The sequence below is a fragment of the Dermacentor andersoni genome, chromosome 11, assembly GCF_023375885.2.
Source record: "Dermacentor andersoni chromosome 11, qqDerAnde1_hic_scaffold, whole genome shotgun sequence".
In the NCBI taxonomy this organism is placed as follows: domain Eukaryota; kingdom Metazoa; phylum Arthropoda; class Arachnida; order Ixodida; family Ixodidae; genus Dermacentor; species Dermacentor andersoni.
The window spans coordinates 76,690,979-76,707,675 of record NC_092824.1 but is presented as its reverse complement, the minus strand read 5'-3'; the positions used below and the strand labels follow the sequence as shown (position 1 = coordinate 76,707,675).

The 16,697-nt window shown below is 46.6% G+C and overlaps 1 long non-coding RNA gene across 1 annotated transcript; it reads left to right on the top strand.

The window, feature by feature from the left end:
- The first annotated feature begins 389 nt into the window (after window positions 1–389).
- LOC140214039 (uncharacterized) lies at window positions 390–10,816 on the top strand. The gene is made up of 3 exons (XR_011890953.1): window positions 390–1,031; window positions 3,711–3,936; window positions 10,694–10,816. It is a non-coding gene; the product is annotated as an uncharacterized lncRNA (long non-coding RNA).
- The last annotated feature ends 5,881 nt before the right edge of the window (window positions 10,817–16,697 follow it).

The following is a 16,697-nucleotide window of genomic DNA, read 5'->3' as shown; positions in this document are numbered from 1 at the left end:
GCACGGGGCCACAGAGGCGGGTGTCTTTATCGCGGTGTCGTCGTGTACATTTTCTGTGGGACGATCGCGACCCAATCTGAGCTTTTTCTTTGCGCCCCACTTGAAGCTTTGTTTTTCAAGAAACACAACAGTATAACCGTTACAGGTTAAAAAGGAAACAGATCAAACGCGAGTAGAACCGAATAGTACCTAAGCAGTGTACCGGACACTCCAAGAGACGCTGGTGCGTGCAGATACGAAAAGCGAGAATAAGTTGCGCTGCGCGGTGCCAGAAAAAAAATAGTTCACGAGTTTTACTAGCCAAAACGACGATATGATTACGAAGCACGCCGTAGCGAGGGCATGGGGGGGTCTCGGGGTTCACTTGAGCACCTGGGGTTCCTTAACGTGCACCTGATGCATAGTACGCGGGCGTCTCCATGCTAGCTGAGTCACAGGACGAGAGTGTCTACCCGAGCTATTATAGATGGTGCGTCGTCTTCTAATATTTGGCGGCTGCATGCGAAACAACAGGCACAGCGAGCACACGAGAAAGGTACAGAGCTGTCTACCTTTAGCAGATAGCAAATATATATACATATATATTATATATATATTCGCTGCCCAGCGGAGGACGCATCTTGGAAGGTGGCGTGGTTTATAGAGCCGTCTAAGCGAAGCGCTCTCCGTTTAAAAAAAGATTGCCTATAGCCTACTATCACGTCGTAAATCTTGGAACGTTTGGACGGATGTTGTGTTATTATAGATTTGTTAAAGTTTACTAATAATTTATGAGTCTTTTGTACACACTACAAGCAAAATTTGCACAAGAAACAGTGACCTTCTCAATAAAAAAAAAGAAAAAAGGAGTTACGACATCTAATGTAACTCTTAGAAGCTTATACAATGACAATACGAAAGATGCAAACAGACATTTTTTAAACATGTCTAACCGGTTTGTTACAGGGAAGACGGTGTTGTTTATTGAATCTGTGGATGCCAGTGGGAACCATAGGTGTTTACACATGCGCTCTGGTGAACAATACTAAGGAGTGAGTAATAGCTTAGCTGTACTAGTCCAACTCTCTCGTCATATATTAGTAAGAAGACATGGTGAAACAAAATCGTACTCACTGTTTCTCAACTCTCAAAAGCAGCGAGTTTACTAACTTTGAAATTTATTGATTTATTTTAATTGTAATTTTCTTTTTTGCAAGGCTAACGTTTCAGTTGGTTGTCTCCGTCGCCACTTTTCAGGAGCCGTCACGTTTTCCTGGTCAAAAGATAAAAAAGCTTAAGACTTGCTAAGCAAATACGCAGTGTACTAACACCTGATACCTATATCATTTATTGTGCTGTTTGCCTACGCGTGTATTTATTTTGTACTGTTCCCTATTTTTTTTCCGTGTCAGAACTTGTTTTCAAATGTATCATGTTATTCAAAGCTTGCTGTACTGATGAATGAACATTTCCCATATCCCCCCCCCCCCCCCCCCCCCCCTCGTGCCGCACAATGGCCATTTAAGAGCATAATAAATGATGAAAAATAAGGATTAGCGTGTCTTAGGCGTCAGTGGCCATGTAAAAAAAACTTCGGGGTTTTAGAGAAAATCGTGCGCCGAATTTGCGAACGAGCGCAGTGGTTAGATTGGACCGCATTGATGCTTGTCGCAGAGCAGTTTGCTCTAGAGAAACGCGATGGCGCTTTCGGCCACGCCGCACGTCGCCTAAGCGACAGCGTGCCACTACGACGCCGCTTCCACGTTGCTCCTGTGTCATCAGCTGTCGGAAATGCAGCCGCTAACGCGCTGCGCTCCCATCATGCTGGATTGAATCGTCTGGATTGAAGGCGTGTGCTGCAACTGCCCCGGACCGTGGCTGCAACTGCCCGTACGCGTTACCGGCACATTTCGATATTGGCGGCCTTCTTCGAGGATACAGAAATTTGCTCATGCGCCAGCGTTGTATCGGTAACCTCCAAAGAAAGATCTTTTGTCCCGGAACGTCGGCAAGAGTGGGTACCGTTCGTTAAACAATGGCAAAGCGAGTAGCGCCGTTGCCTGACATCGTTGCCACTGCTGTCAGTTGTTGAAAATGGCGGCTGTGCTTCACACGTCCACAGCGTACGAGCAACGAAGCGTGGCAATCAGAACCGCCGACAAGCTCCGGTAATTTCACTGGGAGATTTTGGACCGCCCACCATATGCAGTCAGAACCTCGCCCCTAGTGATTTCTATGTTTTCCGTCAGCTGAAGAAGTTCCTGGCAGGGCAGCGATTCACGTGCAACGATGAAGTCAAGGCAGCAGTCCAACGGTGGTTCCACAGTCAGCCGGACGGATTCTACGACAGGGGCACCACAAATTTGGTGCCACGATTGGACAAATGTCTGAATCGGTGAGGGGACTATGTGGAAAAGTAGTGGTAGTAGTGTAATAACACAATGATTGTCGGCGGTAATGCGTTAGCATTGGGGTTATATCTCGACAAAACGCATTGCCACCGTCGAACGAGGTAGTTATGAGACGTGTACTGCAGTGGGACACCTCCTTCACGTTTCCCTAACAACACCCAGCGCTATCTAGCAAAGCGGCCGGGAAATCTTCGTGTGCCCTCCGAAATGCGTGGCGCGCAGCTGCGCGTGAACCCTGGGAAACGCGTAAAGTGGGAACTGGACTCTTTGCTCACCCTTATTTCTCGAGCGGCTGCAAAATCTACTAGCACTGCCGTGAAGTCAGCGAGCTGCGTACGAGACGAGAGGAGTGGCGCGCTGCTGCGTGGGAAGAATGTGAACTGTTCCCTTACTTGCCGCAAAATTAGTGGCACATACTCCGTAACCCAAGAAGGCGATAGGTTTACACTGAAGCGCAGCCCATACCTAGTGAATTCATGGCGCAGCTTGCTAATGCGCCGGATATTGCTGCCCTTGAGGAACCCTTGTGACGCGGGCCGGTTTCCGCTAAGCACCAGGTGAATTTAAGGGAACTTTTTCTTTTATTGTAGAGTGGTAAATTCCCAGTGGCACAAACCTAGTTACCCAAGGTGGCGGCAAAGACGTTCATCGAAGAGTGGCCCGCAGTCACCATATTTGGCACGAAAGAGGTTAATAAAGATTCGTCGCACAGTTCTGTCTCTCTCGAGAAGCTAGTGCCTGACACTGCAGTGGACGTTCTCCTTAACGTCGCCGCTATGCACAAGGAGCACAGAAACCAGCATGCCCGTCGAAGAAAGTACCGCCCTTGAATTACAGACCGCAACTGTCTCAACGCGGAGAGTTCACGGACAAGTACCACCAAAAATGGGCTACGGTAGAACCTTCTCCCCACTTTCCAGCAAGTGAGACCATCCTCCGGAGCAAATACGACCCTGACCGGCTGCAACAGATCATCAGTCGGGCCCTGGTAGCGGAGGAAACCAGAGGGCGGCAGGACAATTAGACCTTCCCGTTCGACTCGTAAAATTTTCGCGGCAGAAGAAAGCGTTTTCAATCGATCAATCACTTTCGGAAGTGTTGTTGGTGAATGAAACCTCACCTATTCGACAACGCTTCGTTGTTCCAGCGTTAACACACGCACGTCCACGTTTCCATTGCTACTTTTGTATTAACTCTGGGTCTCAAAATTCGTACCGTACTAATATATGCAATGAAATATGAAATAATAGACGGCAGTACACTTTGTTGGGTCAGATTTTACGCTTACTTCTTATTCTGTCTTTCTTTCTTTTTATGCAGAAACTGGATCGAATTGACACACGCGAATGGTTCAAAAACTTCCCATCATTTTAGCCATGAAAAGCTTCCGAAAGGTACGCTACTGCATTACACAATTCGCATCTCATTTACGAAGTACATCGTAAGCTGCGATTTCGACAAGACAATTGCTGCGCAAGAATCCGAGAAACCGAACTACATTAACGCAAACTTCTCAGAAGCACTGAACATCATAAATTTCGATGTGGTAAGTTGTTTTTCTAGTAAGTTTCGATGTGGTGAGAACATTGATTTCAACCATCTTAGTGTTCGAAGCTTCGGGCGTTACTGTGGCGTGACTTGCAGTGTTTTATTGCGATCATTTTTTAAAGAGAACTAAGGCAATGTGTGTGTCGACGCGCGCGGATAATAGCAGTAAATTGTTGTACTTATGACACAATACATATTCTTTGTTGAATGATGAATTTCCAATTCCCAAACCGATCTGAAGTCTAAAGAAGAAAATTTCGCGGAAATCCTTGTGCGGGTGCATGCATGCAACATGTACTCCATGCAACTTCTGTAAACATCGGCCCCCGGGTTCCGGCTAGCAATTTTTGTAGCAAACTTTTTCATTTTTACTGGCTTTCTTTCTTTCTTTCTTTCTTTCTTTGTTCCTTTCTTCCTTTCTTCCTTTTCTTCTCTCTTTCTTCTTTCTTCTATTTCTTCTTTCATTCTTTCTTTCTTTGCTTCCTCGTGCCGAAGTTACTGCGCTTGTACTGGTTAGCATTAAAAAAAGGCGCCATCACTGATACCTGCTGTGGTCTGTGCGACACCTCGTAGGAAGAGGCCCTTTTTGCAGACGGTCAAAAGGCACTTTAGCACACATCCTTGCAGAGTGCACTAAGCTCAAGAACCCCCCACCATCCCTACCCCCCACCATCCCCAGCCCCAACCCCCACGAGCGATGGGAGACCTTGTTGTCCAGCCCCGACCTACCGACCCAGCTCGCGCTGGTGGCTAGGGGCCAGGAACTGCTGGACGCATATGGGACTTGAGAAGAAGGTTCCACCCCATCTGGTGCCAGCGCGCACCAACCGTCACTAAGGGCTCAGTACAAAAGTTGATTCTCTCTCTCTCTCGTAGGAAGAACAAAAAGAAAGAAAGAAAAATGCCTGGGCATTTCACGCGGTAACTTACGCAAAAAAATTGCAAAGCGCACTCATTTCGAAGAGGGCGTCCCGTGACACTTGGCGCCAGTTTATATCGGTAGGCATCATGTCACGATATATATATATATATATATATATATATATATATATATATTGTCACGTGGTGGTGACGTTAAGAACACAATAGCGATACTGTGAAAGGCAAAAACTAACTTTTATTGGGCGAACCTGTGCCCACAAGAACAGGCTACACTTATAGCACAACGATAGCGGCGAACAAGGTCGGCGATCGTCGGAAATCTGATCAGCGGGTCAAGCGCGTCGGCTTTTATACAGCAGTCATCGAATGTTCCAGACTAATCCTTCGGACCCGCGTGCCTTCCACAAAGTTCTACACCATTCGCGTCACGCGATGAAATCAGATAACACAAGGTTCGGCGACAACAGACAGCAGATAGAAGCATCGATAACTTTCCAGAAAATTCGGATACATGCAGGCGCATCCAGCGCTGTGCGATTATATTTGTTAGGCGGCGAAACGTGATCGCCCGATAAAGATAAGTACACGTGTCAATATATATATATATATATATATATATATATATATATATATATATATATATATATATATATATATATATATATATATATATATATATATATAGGATGTAGGTGTGCAGTCGCGTTAATTACGAGCTGCAGCATGGTCTGAAGGGCTCCAAGCATGCCCGGCAGCCCGGCATACCACCAAAGTGGTTGGATATTCAATATCGGTAATTAAAACGGTGCCTAATTTTCAAATTTTCTGCATGGCGGCGCCGCCGCGACGCATTAGAGAGAATTCGCTCGTGTTAAAGATTCACTGATATTAAAGGTAGAATTCACTCATATAGAACGTTGACATCGGTAATATACAGTTTAGCGATGCAGGCGATTGAATGAAAGCTGCCTGCAAAGGCGGAGAATAATGGCATATTGGGAGAACTTCAGAATGGCTACAAAATCTATAGGCGTCTGGACGATCAATTGTTTGTCCTTCTCAGTGTATTGAAATATGCGGAGTAGAAAGGAGTGCTTTACATGTGGCTTTTTTTAGACATTAGAAGAGCATATCACAACGTTCACAGCAACATTTTATATGTTCTCGAAGGGGATATAGCTGTTAAGAGAGATTTACATAGAATATACTGTTTTTATTGAATGGGAGGAGATGAGGAGCGAGGAGAAAGTTGATATCAACAAGGGACTGTGGTAGGTGTGACCTGTATTCCCACTGCTGTTTATGATGTATGTGCATGGTAAGGATGGAAAGGGCGCCAGAGGGAAGTAATGTCCGGTTTATGACGTCATTCAAACAGACGGGTAGAGTTGTAGAGCAGCAGCTTCCAGGTTTGTTTTATGCGTGCGAGACTGTATGTCTAGCTAACAATTTTTTGGGTGGTAATAAATATGGCGTGATAGTATTCAATGAAAACAGTGAACAGACAGTGTCAATTCAGGGCCAAGAAATACCTCGGGTAAAAGAATATAAATACTTTGCTATATGGATGAACGAAGGCAAGATATATATGAATAAAATAGATAAAAAACATTAAGCGTCAAAGGGAAGAGAAATGCGGACATAATGAAACGCAGGGCACTCTCTGGGGATACAAAAGGTATGAGGTGCTCTGGGGTACTTGGAAAGTTGTAACGGTTTCAGGACTTACATTTGGAAATGCTGTTGTTTGCTTGAAGTCGGGGGTACAGTAAGGACTCGATGATAACCAAATGTCAGCGGGACGCCTCTCACTGGGCGCCCACGGAAAGTGTGCAAATGAAACTGTGCAGGGTTATATGGGCTAGACAAGTTTTGCAGTGAGGGAAGCTCGTAGTAAAATTGATTATAAAGAACGACTGAGGAATATGGAGGCAAGTAAATGGGCTGGGAGAGTGTTGAGGTAATTGTTCAGGAAAAACATTGATTCACAGTGGAGGAAAAGACCAAGGAAGCTTACCAGCAAGTATGCGGTGTGTAGGTTAAGAACACAGCAACAAAGAACGTCAAGCGGAAAGTCACAGAGGCTGAAATAATCTCATGGGTAGCGGCAATGGAAAAAAAAACTTGCCATGACGAACTGCTGAAGAGGAAAAAACGAAATGCAAACGATGGAGCATGTTTTATTAGAAGGTATCTGCCCAGCGGTCGATTTAGGCACCCGTGGCCTCCTTGAAGTCCTTGGGTTGAGCGAGGGCAGGGGAAAAGTAAATATGTCCGCAGTAAGGAGTAATAAGAGGCGATAGGAAGATTGTTGGACGATATGTAGGGAAACGACAAACAACAGAGGCGTACAAAAACAAAGTTTCGAATAGGAGTTCAAAAAGATTGATGATGGGAATTTGTCGTGTTTCTTTTTCTTTTATTTTGTATTATTTTTTACATAGGTGCGGCATTAGGCAATATGGAAAGAACTGCTTGGTGGCACAACCTACCAGCGCGTTCCAAAGGGGACGTTCATAGCATCCATCCATCCATCCATCCATCCATCCATCCATCCATCCATCCATCCATCCATGCATCCATCGATCCATCCATCCATCCATCCGTCCGTCCATCCATCCATCCGTCCGTCCTTCCGTCCATCCGTCCATCCGTCCGTCCATCCGTCCGTCCATCCGTCCATCCGTCCATCCGTCCATCCATCCATCCGTCCATCCATCCATCCATCCATCCATCCATCCATCCATGCATCCATCCATGTCATGGATGTCATGGATGTCATGGATGTCGTGTAGGACAGGATGAGTCCTACATGACAACCCCCCCCGTGAACGCGGAAGCGTCAAGGGTCAGGATGAGTCATCCTAACCCGTGCAGCGTAATGGTCGCCGTTGGACTAGACGCTAGCTCAGCTTGACCGGTTCGTATGTACAGTGCTCACGGAATGAAACGCGTCAATTTAGGACTAAGTAGTGCGCATACTTTCGTTTCAACCGGCTGCAGTTCGTGTCACATCGACGTAATTTTGGCGCGAACGCTTACAACGGAGTCCTCGTCACGTTTGGTGACCAAATTCCTAGCGACATGACATGGTGCTCTCGCGTAGTTTGCAGATATGTAGGGTTCTACTAAATGCTCCGTGTCCTATTTCATTCCGTGAGCGACATGCAAAGCTCAGTCCGACAACTCGATAGGACCCGCTATGTGCCATATAAACGCTCCGACAGATGCATGAAACGGGAATGCGTAAGCACGTCATTAGTTTCGTCGCATGGCTATAGAATGAAGAAAGCCTGCCGTCTGCATTTCATGTCCCTCCGCAACAGCACCTACGTGCCTCACAGAGCTACCCAACAGAGGGGGAGGAGGAAAATAAAGGAAAGAAAGGTAGGGAGGTCAACCAGTTTTCTACCCAGTTTCTACCCAGATCAGGAAACGTAGCAATGCCCGCGTCGCTTTGTAAACATGCGACGCGTGGAGCTATGGCCCGAGAATCTTCGTCTCTCAAAATGGTCTGTTATCTGATCGGTGTAACATCCTCCGAAGAACGTCGTGTTCGTTGTTATAAAGATAACAACAACACAACACATGCTCGTTCGTCTCCTCACAGTTGCACGAGTCACAGATCGGTGTGTCGGACATTGCAATAAGAAATGAGTAGGCTTTCGTAAAAGCCACCCCTAACCAGAGGCGGCACAGTAAAGTGCCGGCGTAATCACGGCGGGAGAAGCTCGATGGAATCTGCAGCTTCAATGTAGGATCTAGACGGGGGAGATGGCAGTGCGGGAAAATGGGGGTGTTCCACAAGGTTTCAGTCTTGGTTTGATCAAGTAAACGAAGACCCCTCGCAGCATCTGTCCTTGATAAGGCTATAGGAAGCGTCACGGTTTCTTTATGGGCTGACCAGATACAATAGAGTCAACAGCCTATACGCCTTACGGCTGCGGCACCGACGCCTGAACCCAAAGAACAAAGGGTCAACATGTGGTGTGTATTCAGAACTCCATGCAGTTCCACGTATGTTGGGGGAGATTGGGGGATATTGCGGCAACTTGGGGAAGGGGCCGTCTAACAGCTTACACTATCTATGACATGCCCATATTGTAGGTTGCATAGATCTGGCAGGCATGATCTTTATAAACCCACACTAAAACAATAAATATAGCTGCAATGAAGTTACAGGCCTCCGTAGTGAAGTGTAGCAAGGAAGGAAGGTCCATCGTAGTCTTTGTCAAAAGCGCTACGATTGCATTACCTACGACGGCTATTACGACTACATGTTGCTCGACGGTGTTTTCGTGCTATGGCAAAAGTTCGGGTGCCCAGGCAAATCCAAAGAATTATCGCACCTGCCATTCTGAGGCATGGACTTTAAAGAACCCCAGGGGAACCGCATCACACAGCCTCGCCAAACGACACCGGTGGTGAAAGTGCGGTGTGGCCTCTAGTTTTTGGCAAAGGTCGTAATTCTGGAGATTGCGCACGTATATGTAAGAATGGCCGTGGCTACGGGAATTCCTGGAAGGCCCCGAGGTTCAAGCCTCTGAAACATATGTATTTAGTCTTGTATCATCCATATAGATGTACATGTAGAGCCCAGATGTTAGTGACACATACCCACTCTGGGGGTCGGCCAGGAACCGGTAGTTCAATATACCAACAAGAAAAATAATTGTATAAATTCGGTTGATAGCACTGCCGTATCTTTCTTCTGCAACTGCACGCTTCTCGCGCTGTTTCTAGACGGGACCGCCGCTAACTCGCCCAGATTTAAACAAATTCCGACATATTTTAGTCGCTGGAGTTTTTCTTTGATGATTTGGACATCTGGGCCTGCGGTGGTCTGTTGTCTCCGGACCCCATGATTTTGTCAACAACGACATCAGTGACGACGAAAACAGCTACAACGCCCCTCACGAAAAAAAAGATTGTTTTATTTTTGAACATCTGTGGTATCTCCTTTCTCAATGGGACGTACCTATTCTGGGACATTGATCAAGTGAAAAGAAGGAAACATAAATAAATGGTTTATAACAAGCGAGATTCGTCTTTCTGGAAGGGGTGCTTACCATGTGGTGAAGTCGAGAACCGGGTAGTAGGAGATGGTTAATATCAATCGATAAATCACGAAACGAAAAAATAAAAGTGACGTCAAAATAAAAACTAAGTTTACCCAAAGAGCAAAGAATCCATATTCTCTGAACTTAGCAACGTAACCGCAAGGAGCCTGAATCGAATTCCCGGTTGGCTCAGCATGCCTTCTATGTCCCTGCACCCAACAATTCAGGTGGTCAAAGAAATCAACCTAGGGCTAAGATTTTGTAGCGGCGCCCTTTCCTACGCTATTCATTTTTGCGCTTCGTGAGTGATGATAATGATGCTCTGCCCGTGTTGGTTATAGGAATGGCATAGAATCGAACGAATGCATCGCTACAAAACTGCAGCCCTGCTTGCTTTGGGATCCATCCCTGAAGGAACGGTTATCTACAAGTCGAACAAGTACAAGCGTTTGCTGGGTCAAGTCATTGCTGGGTAACTAACCGCGCTTTATTACAATAATTTGTTTGATTGCACGAGGGCAATATATGTAGGCGTACGCGCGCAACTCTATAGCCAATCGTCTGCATATAACCCAATATTTTTGTTTAAATCGTGCATTTGCAAAGTCACAAAGCAGTCTGAATCCGAAAGGACAAAGTTTATGGAAATCCATGCACTAGCCATACTAACTTCCGGTTAAGCTACCTTGCGATATGGTTAGTACGAGTCAAGTTTTTACTCAGGCAGTGCAAGCTAGTACTTTGTGCAAGTCTAAACAGTTTCGTATGTTCTCGCCGGTAACTTATGATCATTTTCCTTCTTTCTTGTCGCAGGACGTACCATACACGTAGAAGACGAGTTTACTCTCTGAATTGACCCGTTTCCAGGACTCCCGTAATTAGCAAAATCTGTTTCCTCAAATAAACGAATACTCCTGTTTCAATAAAGTATTATCGCCGTTATTGACGTGCGTTCCTACATCGTAGCGGGAGAAGCTCCCAGTAAAAGAAAGGCATTGCCTTCACTCAGCGGTGTATACACATTTCTGTATGCGATTTGTGTTTTGTTAGTTCTGTCCAGCGGTGGTGGCAAGGGAGAGGAAAATCACAGGCATTCACCTTCAGGTAAGTTGAACTCTGCGGGTAGTTAACGTGGCCCCATTTCACTTGAATGTAGACGGCGTTGTTATATACACACAACTTGTGCGTGACGCTCCTCTCGGCGAAGTTGGCTCCGCCAAGAATTCTGAGGGCGGCTTTGCTAATCCTGCCCCTCGTGCAATTTCTTCACGCTTCCTTCGAGTCTGTTAATATGTTTAGAGGCCTGCCTGTCCTATATCCTTCTACTGCCGCCCGCGCCACGGCAATTTCTTCGGCCTCCGCTGTGCCGGCTGCCTTTGCCGTCGCACATGTGATCAGATTCCCGTCGCCGTCCACCACCACCGCCGTGGCCGTGCGCTTCCCTTCTCGCGGGTACGTGGCAGCATCCGTGTATACCGTGTTGTCTAGTCGCGCTAGTGTCTTTTCCACGTCTTCGGCTCGCGCCTGCCTTCTGCTCTCGTGGAGATTGGGGTCCATGTTGTTAGGTACTGGCCTAACGCTTATTGTTTTTCTTAGGCAGTCGGGCACGTGTGCGTATCTATCTACGTGTCCACTCGTGTCCCGTCCCAGCCTAGTCAGGAGCGCTCTCGCTGCAGGGGTGCTTTTGAGTCTCGCTTTTTGCGATTCGAGCAGGGCTTCCGCCAGTTCGCTGAAAGTGTTGCTGATGTCCAGTTGGAGCAGTTTTTCGTTTGACGTGTTTTTTGGCAGATGGAGATCCGTCTTGTAGGCTTTCCCGAGTATCGTGTCCGCCTGTTCCCTCTCTCCTTTGGTCATCACGCGGTACGGTAGCGAGTAGATGACTCGGCTGACGACCAGGCTGCCGACGAGTTTGAGTCTGTCTTCCTCTTTCATGCCGTATCTTTCTTGGGAGACCATGTTGATCATCCGGCCCACCTGCTCCGTAGCTTTGCTCAGCAGGCTGATGGTGTGGCTGCGTTTTCTGCTGTCCTGTAGCCACATGCCCAGGATTCTGATCATGTTCTTTTCCGGGGTGTTTTGACCGTCAAGCGTTACTTCCAGTGTTGCTTGGGTGGGGTGTCTACCTACCTCAGTAGTTCGGACTTTTCTGTCGAGCATACCAGTCCCCTCTCTCTGGTGTACTTTTCGACACAGCGCGCAGCCTCTTGTAGCTTCTCTTGTTTTTCTCCCAGTACACCTTGCGTGACCCAAACCGTGACGTCGTCCGCGTACATCGCGTGTTGGATGCCCTGGATCTCGCCGAGTCGTTTTGCCAGGCCGATAATCGGCACATTAAATAGCACGCGCGATATCACGGAGCCTTGGGGTGTGCCTTTACACGGTGTGGAGAAGGTGTCGCTTCTCAACTCCCCCGGCCATACCGTTGCCGTTCTGTCGGTTAGGAAGTCCTTGACGTAGTCGCGTCACCGAAAAAGAATACAGCCAAAAACATATTTTATTTTGACACATAGTTGCATCGCTTCACTTTATTGTTATGTAGGTTGAAAAGATTGAGCCACATATGCAAAAGGTATTGAATTTTTCATTGGCTACCAGTGTCATGGCGGCGCTTTATTGCCAGTGCCAAAACTAGCCCCACTGTCTACCCAATTGTCTGACGTCGACCATGAAAACGGGCGAATGGATTAACAAAAAAGCTACTGGTCTCTATAGTAGGTACAGAAGATCCGCTGTTTTTTATTGCGATAGCCATTTAATGGACACCCAAGGCGCATTTCTGGTGTCGCCGTCAACGTGTGTGCCATGTAAAGTCAAAGGGTGATAAAATCTTCGCGGCGCACCGTATGCAGTATGTGCGAGTGAAAACGTGAGAGGGTGAGCCGGCAATGGCCGTTCAATTTCGCGCACGCAATCTAGGAAAGTGGGGAAGAAGCGTGCAGTCTTCCGTCGCGCGCTAGGCTCTAGGGCGAGGGGAGGGAGGGGGCGTTCTACTCCAGGTGTGCCGGGCAGCCCGGAGTAGAACGCCCCCTCTCTCCCCTCCCCCTAGAGCCTTGCGCGCGACGGAAGACGGCACGCAATCTAGGAAAGCGGGGAAGAAGCGGGGAAGAAGGGGGCGTTCTACTCCGGGAGGCCCGGGCGGCGGGGCCGCTGTATCTTAAAGGTGAATTGCGACGGGGACAGAGTCCGCCCGTGAGCTGTGTTTTCACTGCTGTGTTCGCGATGATAGGAAAGGCAGCACGAAGGTCGATTCTCTCGCTGCTGCAGCCGCGCTTCCTCACTCCAGCGTTTCGGCAGCGACTTTGCGTGGTACTCGAGCGAAATGTTTTCATGTTTGCTTGTGCGCGCGTAACACCATGCTTGTTCATTTAGTTAGTATGCCTATGTTTATAAGTTTCTACGGCCGAAAAATGTACTATGCTTATTTCGTACAGATGTACATTAATTTGCTATCGAAATCTACGCTTCGGCTTTCGGGCAAAATGCGCCCCTTTATACGGAGCAGTTTATGCAACCGTAATTTTTTATCGGGAAACACACGCGGGGAGAAGGAACGTGCCTCGCATTGTTCACAGGCGCCATTATGCAGATTTCATGCTTGTTTTGCGCTTTTTTTATTGAAATAAATGCCGCGCTGTGTGTTGTACACCTAATTCCAAAAGAGAGGACTTTCTTTTTGTTCACAGATACGAAAAATTCCTACCAACTAGAGGCTAACAGTGTCGCTGTAAAGAAAAGAAACGATTGATATCATTGAGAGTTCTGTGCTAATACTCTGATAAATATGATGAGCTTGTAACGCGGTTGTACAAGAAAGACCAGCCATTAAGTATTCTTCAGAAAATAGTGACCGAAAATGAAGCGGAAAATCTAAGGAAGGAATACCGCGGTTGAAGAAAAAGCTGAATCAAGCCTAGCAATATAGCAGCCGACCGAACCTAGAGGTTCACGGCATTCAAGTAACAACAAATGAGAATTTGCTGGCCGTAGTAAAAGCTCTGGGGCTGAGTCACTGGGACTGCAGGAAATTACTTACTCTGACATCTCTTACTTACTCTTACTTACTCTGACAGCATTCGCAGGTTACCCTCACGCCCCAACCGCGTACCGCAAAACATGATTAATTTTGCCACTCAGAAGATGAAAGAGCAATGGAAGGCAAAGGCGAAGCTATCGAGCAAAAGACAGTAGGGGGTAATATCTTTTTGAAAACTTGACACCGCTACATAGGAAGCGTCCCAAATAAAAAAGGATGCAGTAGCCAGCATCATTGGCCTAAGCAGAGAAAGTGAACACTTTTGAAGTAATCGCGTTTAAATTTCGCAATTTCAAGCTGAGCACCGCGTATAAGCTTTTCTAAACTTTTTCAGTTGAATGTACGTCTGCAGTGGCCGCTTTGTAGCATATTTGTGAGCTTGATGCAGATATAAGAATGAAGTGCTTCTTTGACGCCTTTTGGATGTATACACGGATCCGAGGCATTTGAAGTGAATAGAAATTTGGATGAAGGTGTTTCTAGCGCTATAACCGTCTCGAGTTCTACCAGCGTGTGAGCCTTACAACTTAGTTGGCGAGCACGGTGCCGTCAACAGGTATTTCTATAAAAAAGGGTAATGAAGAGGCGGTCATTGTGCTTCAAAGCACAATGATCAAGTGCGTACATGAGCTTCCGAGAAAAATGAGATGTTCGAGGAAAGTTACAGGCTGTCAAAGACAACCATACTTACTATCAGGGAAAGCAGTACCACGGTGATCCTGTACACCGTACTTTCTGTGCATGTACAAGAAAACCGATTGAAAAAACGCTAAGGACACGCTAACGTGGAGCATTGTTTCATCGCAACCTATGATGTTGCGATGGAAGAAGTCCACATAGCCCCACTATATAGCTACGAATGCATATTTAGTCCTTGCATAAACAAAAAAAATTATTAATGCACATATAGTCCTTGCATAAACAAAAAAAAATCATTTCGTCTGAGCATGACACGTAACAAACCATGTTACATGAAAAAGTGCGGAGACATAAATTTGTTTTTTGACCACATTGCTTGTTCGGCACACATTGATTGCCTGTCGATCATAAAACAAAGTTATATCGCTGCTCTGTCAAACAAATTCGCACAATTGCAGCCAGAAGGTATGCTTCTGAGTCAGGGTTCGCACATGCTTAGAGCAGCACGCTGAAGCAATAACAACGGGGTTAACATAGAAATTCGCGGCAACCATCAGGTTCAGCTGGCTCAGTAGGACTTTTTTTACAGTACAGTCTAGCATTTATAGTGGGCCAGGAAGCAAGTACACACATACATAAAAAAAGTTGCACTCCGGTCAGCCTCACTGGCAACACAGCATCACAAGAAAATCCGAATATGGCATTAATGTGCGACTAGCGCAGACGCCGTTCCTCGAGCAGTGGTTGCTTCTGGCATTGCAAGGCGGCACGTTTAAAACACCACAGCGTACGTTGTACGCTGTCAGCATGCTCACGTGACTATAAAAGGCGCATTTCGCGCATTGAAACACAAACGTCATGGACACGCAACGCGAAAACAATTCCGGATACCTGGGCTGACATCGTGAATCGTCTGTCAGCTTCGGCGTCGTACGTAACTGTTTTCCCGCGATTTCAAGCACCGCCATTGCACTCAACTCATCGTTGTCGCGGAAGTGATAACAACGAACACACACGAAGCTGAGAGACCGTGAGCGTCAGGCAAGCCTAAAACACCTTTTGGAAGGCAGTAGGCAAAAAAATTATAATGCAACGAAACTGCGGCGCGTGAAGCAGTTCACATACGTGAAAGAACCCTCAGCCGTGAGCAGTGACGCTAGACACCGCCACCGCGAAGAGCCTCTGGGGAAGCGGCCACGTGACCAATCGAGTTCGGCGGGCCTTAGCTAATATGCTAACCTGCCAGGCGGCGCGCCATCTCTAAAGTCATGCGGTGAGGGGCGCTTTTTAAAACCACCTGTACTAGGTTTCCACAAAGGAAAACAGAATATTTTAATACGTAGCAAGATCACGTCACCTGGCTTTTATGCTACGGCAGATAGGGACCGCAGTAAAATTCAGAAATTTTGCTATACTGCCACATATATGGGAGTAAACATTCAGGGATGGACAGTTTTGGGGCACAGAACCAACGAAAATTTCCAAAGAGGCAAATTTTTCTTTGCAGTGTAGATCGTGTGGGGAGGGTGATAAGTTTCCGTGTCTTGCTGATGGCCGGGAAGGCACGTGATCGCTTTGCTAAAACGCAATGCGCAAGAGAAACAGTAGTACAATGTTTAATTACCCGCTTTACGAGACCTTTGTTTCGCACAGACTCTATAATGTGCGTCTATTTGCAAAATTTGTTCGATTTTTGTGCTGTAAAAGCCGGTCAAAGCGTTCTTTCTCGATAAATGAAGAAATCATCGAAAAAAAAGGCAAAAAGAAAGAAAGATGATTTTGAAAGTTCTACACCTTGCACCATAATTGAAAATCGAGACATTATAGTCCAATAATACTGATAATTAGTGCCATACTAGTATCATGGGTTCTAATGCACAAAGACGAGAAGTGACATCATTATGGCTATGAACGATCAGTAAATTTGGCGCTCGAAGTACGCAAAGAGATCGAGCTATTCGCAGCTACAAAAGTTATGGCAGCATCCACTACCATGGGTTAGCGTCAATTGATGAGCCTGCCGCACAGTTACACTTGCACAATGCACTAAACGAACCTATGGGGCTCGAGAAGCTATGCTCATTCATCTAAACTAGAAAATTACCCCATTGTGTGCTGCTGCCAAGGGAGCGCGAGCGCTGCTTC